This window comes from Mastigoproctus giganteus, chromosome 3 (assembly GCF_048544385.1).
Source record: "Mastigoproctus giganteus isolate SK-2022 chromosome 3, ASM4854438v1, whole genome shotgun sequence".
Taxonomy (NCBI): Eukaryota; Metazoa; Arthropoda; class Arachnida; order Uropygi; family Thelyphonidae; genus Mastigoproctus; species Mastigoproctus giganteus.
Genome location: NC_143577.1, coordinates 14,409,712 through 14,416,459, shown reverse-complemented (window position 1 = coordinate 14,416,459; position 6,748 = coordinate 14,409,712).

The window sequence follows — 6,748 nt, the reverse complement described above, 5'->3', positions numbered from 1 at the left end:
ATGCAACATTAATTGTAAAGGTTGCAACATTGCAAAAATATTATTTAAAAAAACAAATAATCATGTTTATATGTTTTATTTTTACTCTTTAGGTGCACTAGAAGAAGTGCAGTTGATTCTTGAAGTGATAAATCCGTATTCAGTGAAGCGGCATTATGAGGAAGTTGGAATCAAAAAAAATTGAAGTTGAATATTTGATAAAAGGGATAGATTTTTCTTGGAAACTAGTGCAATTTTTAATTGCACATAATTCATACCTGACAGTAAGATTTTTTTCTCTTTGCCTCTTTTAATGCTACAGAAATATTCAAATTTTGCAGGATAGCCTAAAATAAATTTTAGGATCGCCGGGTAATTCTGGTTGAACTGAAAGCTATATATTGTCTTACTTTACTTTCGGTTTTAGGGTGCGGTTGAACAGTTAATAGCGAAGACGAGACAGTTCATTTGAGTTGCGTTACGTCACAAAATATTGGGAGCGAAATTTAAAAACACTTCACGTGCCCCAAAACATTCGGACTGTTTTGGGGCACGTGTTCGGCCCCAAAACAGTCCGAACACGTGCCGCCACCAGCCAATATCAATTTACTGTCCAACTCCAAACTCACAGAACCCAATTTTCATCTTCCTCATTTATTCATTCAAATCTCGTTTTCTGGAATAACCTTCCTTCACACGTATTTCCTGAAAATTTCAGTCTTCAGGAGTTCAAGTCCAATGTCAACAAATATCTTCTTTCGTGTTCTCAACCTCCAACCCAAGCACGGTACTAAAGTAATGTAGGTTCTAATCCCTCTCGTGTTTGGAGTTTTCATAAAAAAAAAAAAAAATATGGGTGCAATTAAGGAAACAGTACACTACGGGAAAAAGTCTGTCTTCAAAATTCAGAGGACCATTTTAGAGGTGAAAATAGAACTGTAGTTATGTAAAAAAATTGAGAAATAAAATAGTGATATTGCGGATGTAAAAATTTATTGTAATATTTGTATACAAAAATACAGTAAGGCACAAGATTTATATACAATGTAAATATAAAAATATTTAAAAAGAAAAAGTTCTATGTTAGGAACGCACTATTGGGAAAGGCATTCAATAAACATAAAGCGGATGGAAAGTCCCCAAAATTTTCGTGTTATAAACCTTTTTTATATTATATTTAATACTTTTAAGAGGTATATATTTAATTTTAAGACTCAGATGCGAGGAGTAGTATTTCCTCTTTAAGAAGGCTTTTATATAAAAATCACAACTTTGTTTCATTTAATAATGGTATCACAGGATGAAAGAGAAAAGTTTATTTCTAACTGTTCCAGGCATTCTATACAATGCATGGATACTTTGTTGCTAAGTGATTTAAAAGAGTTGGAGAATGAGTACAAGAGATTATTTGAATAAAATGATTAAAACCAAGTTAATGTATGGAGTACGCAGTTATTAAACCTGAAATATCTCTGCTAATGAAATGTGAATTAACTGCTAGAAGGAGGTGAGAAGGAAAAGGACAGAACATTAATAAATACCGTTTATAGTATTTATTAATGATTAAGCTTATTGTCTGAGGTTGCAGATGGTACAAATGTTGCAGTGGTTAATGACAGAGGGGCTGAGAAGTGGCAGTTGGGGTTTAACATTGATAAATGCAAGGTACTGCATATGTGCAGCAGTATCCCAACAGAATAACATATCGACTGTCTAGTACCACTTTCAGGGTAGTGCAGAATAAAAAAGACCTGGGATAATTGTGCAGTCAGACATGAAGTTCTCTGAGCAAAACAGACAGGCTGCGAGGACAACGCATGGGATTTTCTCACTGATTGTACAGGAACTTTGCCAGCAGTGACAAGGAGGGAGGTGACTGTCCCATTGCATAAGGCAGCATTTCCAAAACTGTGTTCGCGAGATGTTAACAGATGTTCCGTGAAGAATGATAATTAATAATAAAGGAAAGTAAAATAAAATATATTTGCACGTGTGTAACTTACACCACTTTTGTATCATTATAATTTTTAATATTATTATGTTTTTTCGGTTATTAATTACTGGCTTAGACTAATAATAAAGTAGACCGCAGAACACTTTATTTTGGCAGGCTTTGCATTGAGAAGTATGCGCAGAGGTGATGATGTACAGGCTTTACAGATGTTGGAAATAAAATGCTCCTGATGCACAGTGAGAGAGAGAGATGTCGAGCAAGAGAGAGATATGTAGAGAGAGAGGGAGTGCGAGTATATACTAAATTGTTTTTCTCTATTTGCATGTGGAATCCTTCCAGGGGAATTTGTTGATTTATACAAATTTCCCTATGAAATGTTTCAAACGTTTCTGAAAGCATGCAGAAAAATTTTATAATTGGAAGGAGTTTCAGTTTTGCATCTACATTCACACATGAGGAATTCTCTGAGGAAGGGGAGGACAGAGGTTAGTAAACCTCTATCCTCCACGGAGATAAATGATTTGGTTACAATATACAGCTTAGTGCAGAAGAAGTTGTTGAACCTAAACATGAAAAAGGCCCCTTGGGGGGATGGGATCTATCCAGTTATATTAAAGGAGGCGGCAAAGCAACTAAGCAAACCCTTAGCCATAATTATGAGAGCATCGTTGGACTCAGGGGGAGATCTCCACCGATTGGAGTTGTTCAAATGTATCCCGAATTGAGAAGGGGGAACAAAGGAGGACACGAGTAATTACAGACCTGTTAGTTTAACTTTTGTTCCGGGGAAAATAATGGAATCGCTGTTAATTAAAGAAGCTCTGCAAGATCATGTAGACAAGACGACAGTAATAGTTCAGGCACAGCACCGGTTTGTTAAGGGGAAGTCTTGTCTGACTAATTTCATTGCATTCTATGATGTGGTCACAAAGGAACTGGATGCAAAATATAATTTTGATATCATAAACTTGGATTTCAGGAAAGCTTTTTTGATACTGTTGCACACGGAAGACTGCTGCACAAATTGGAGCAGTTTTGCATTGGAGGCAAATTGCTGCTATGGATAAAAGGATGGTTAAGGAGAATGGTAATCGATGGACACTGCTCATCGTGGACTAATGTTATTAGTGGACTCCCTCAGGGTTCAGTGTTGGGTCCATTATTGCTTTTCTGTATTTATAAATGATATTGATGATGGTATATCAAGCTTAATGTCCAAGTTTGCAGACGACACGAGGGTCGGCCTCGTTGTAAATGACAGTAAAGACAGTATGCTACTCCAACTGGGTCTAGAAAAGTTAAGCAGTGGCAACTGAAGTTTAATAGTAATAAATGCAAAGTTCTGCATATGAGTAGCAGTAATCCAAGAGAAACGTACCAACTGTGTGGTACTCCACTCAGGAAGGTGGAGAATGAAAAAGATCTGAAGTTCTCTGAGCAGTTCAGAGGCGCTGCTAGAGCAGGTCGTGCAGTTTTGTCAATGATTCAGGGACTCCCCGACTTACGTAAGAGTTGCGTTCTGCGGAATATACGTATGTCGGGGAATTTTCCCCATGCTTGTGCAGCACTCGCAACCGTGCTCGCTAAATTGATTGAATCAAAAATGAAATGTTCGACGAACATGTATTTTAATAAATTTATAAATAAATTAATAAATTTACATGTTCTCATGCGCACGAAAAAAGTCACCGCTAGCTCCAAGCTGGCGTGAATCGTATTCTGACGAGCAATTCCGACTTGACTGAGCATGCGCGACACTGACTACATAAGTTTACTGTACTGCCAATGTACTACGTACGTGCAGTAATTTTTTTGTTTTCGCTTTTAGAAAGAATAAAAAAACAAATTCCTGAACATAAGAATTTGATTACAAAAATAAAAGTAAACAGTTATGAAAACGATAATGGAAATAGGTTGTTATTATTAATTTTTAATTACTCTTCTCAGGTAATATATTTTGTATTGCATGAAAATAATAATACGAGTATATTTTGTGATTATTTGTAATAATTTGTGAATTATTACGCTTGTGAAAAGGTGAATTAAATAAAAATACATACACAGTATTACTTAATGCTATAGATCCAATTATTACTCTGTGTTATGTTTCGTGCAACGTGAGTTTCAATGGATATAATCCATGTATTGGTTAGTCGTTCTTGTCCAGTCGTTGATCTCAGGTGATTTTCAATCAATTTGAGTTTATTCGAGGGCCTTTCACGCTACTATTATAGGCAGGGTAAGAATAATTCGCAACGCTATTTCTCTGTTCGGATAAGTTTCGATAAAATACTATATGTATTTTTATTTAAACTTTTCACAAAAGGAATAATTCACAAATTATTTCAAATATATAAAAATAATCACAAAATATACTCGTGTTATTATTTTTAACGCAATACAATATATATTACTTGATAATAATAATTAAAAATTACCTATATCCATTATCGTTTTTATAACTACCTACTGCTATTTTTAGAATCAAATTCTTATGTATCAGGAAATTGTTTTATTCTTTCTGAAAATGAAAAAAAAAAAAAAGAAAAGCTATTACTGTAGTGTGGACCAAGAACATTTCTGCGTACCCACCATATTTTCCATTTATTCTTGCAAGCACATGAAGGAATTGGCACACAGCAACAAACATAATATCCAGTGCTTCATCCACAATATATGAAATATAAATAGACTGTGATATGTAGGAAAAGTAATAATAATTGCTGCAATTAGCATTAGTAGAGGCATATAATGCAAGAAAGCAAGCTTATGCAGCATCAGCCAAAAAAAAAAAAAAAAAACAAAAACGCCTTCCCATTTCACCCATCCATTTATTCCAAATGTTTGTCTGCTTCTGCCTTGAATTTATTTAAGATATCAACTTCCACAACGACAGATGGAAGTTTGTTTCAACTATCCGTTGGCTAAAGAATAATTTCCCTACATCGTTTCGACACCTGTCTTTCCTCAATTTCAATTTATGCCCCCTCAGATTTGTGATTTGAACAAGAGGAAGAATCCATCAGCATTGAGCCTGCTCAATCCAGTCATAGAGACATCTCAATCAGATTGCCTCGCAGGTGCCTAGTCTCCAGACACCGCTGCAATTTGCCAAACTTAAGCCTTTCTTCATAAGCGCACTCCCTTTGTTCCCCTCCTCTGTACTCGTTCCAGCAATTTCTATTGATTCAATTTTAGTGAAATTTGGGATGGCTCAACAAATCTTTCTAAGAGGGTCAAATAAAATTTTTTTATTAAATTCATTCACTGAGAGTTTTCGTTAAGTGAAGATGGACAGGTAGATTGGTGCCTTATGTATATGTTAATGTGCCTGAAAATGCACAACGCATAACTGTTGTGCTTGTTTATCTTTTGTAATTAAATTGTTACAGCGAAGTTACACTCCTCTGGCTGCAGTGGCTGTACAGAGTATAAAGCGAAATTTATTTTTATTTATAATCCTTTATTGCGTGTATTCACACTCACTTGAACGTTGTTCAGTACTCTGTTAAGGCGTTTCATCATCATTGTCAACAGTTTACTGACTTATTTCTGCCTGTCGAAGAGATTGTCTGCTTGTAATGCGACAGGTGCAATCGCAAATGTGGTCTGAGTGGTTAATGACTTCTAAATACAGTTAATGAGTGTATTTATTGTCAGAATAATTAATTCTGAAGTCCTCTGACTTACTCATTGTGCTGGAGTACAAACAGCAACTTTTGTTTTTCAATTTGCGCCCCTAGTAAGGTTACATGACTGCTTTGTGATGTTCCCCATTGACTGAATTATTCCAAGCACTTCACCTATCCTCACACTATTGAGATTTTGGTTGTGGAGAACAGGGTGCAACAAAACCCAGGAACCACGTGTCACTATGGTGCTTAGTAATTTCTACATCATTGTTCCAATTTTTTTTTTCTTTGAACAAGAAATAATTTGAAATTTATACCTTTTTAGGTGCTTGTCAAAATGTCCGATGCCAGTTAGCTGCCGAGTGTTATGGTAGAAATCTTTATAGAAAAAAAGATTTATTTTTCGATGCAGCTATCACATGAAATGAGTTAGATTTACATTATTATTATACAGTACATTTGATAAATGGTATTATGCTTTTCTTTATTCATATCATTTTGTTACTTATTTTTTTTTTTATCTTTTGCTTTGAGGTATTTAAAATAACTTTACTTTAAATATTAAGAATAATTTTTAGGAAATGAGAATATATTTTGTTGAACATTTCTCTCCTTTCTTTTCTTTAGAATTTCCGATATTTAACAAGGTCTTAAATCACATCTGGTTGGACAGAATGGGGTTACCAGAAGTTAAATACGATGTACTTAAGAAATTCTGCGATGAACTTTTCGACTCAGGAATATCTGATGTGGCACCATTTTGGCAAGACCAATGAGGGGCGTAACCATGATCTGATGCTGTTATTTAGACACTACTTTAACAAGTCAGTGAATCCATATAACTTGGCTCTCTTTATTAACTCATTTATCAGGCGATCAGACCTACAGATTGTTAGAGAAACTGATCCTGCTAAGAGAAAGACTGTACGATATTTCAGGTGTCACATGTTGCTCTTATCAGGTGCTAATTCTCCTCATCTGGAAGACACTGTCACAATGAATAGCCGCCTTGATCCCTCAAATTCCACCTGGATGAAACTTTCAGAATGTAGCATGCCTTTAGAGGAATGTCCTATTAAAGTAAATGTTTAAAGTAAAACTCTGTAAATATTTATGTATCTCTGCTATATGTATGTTACCCGTGTAACCTTCAGCATATTCTGAAAGTAAATTTTTTCTTAAT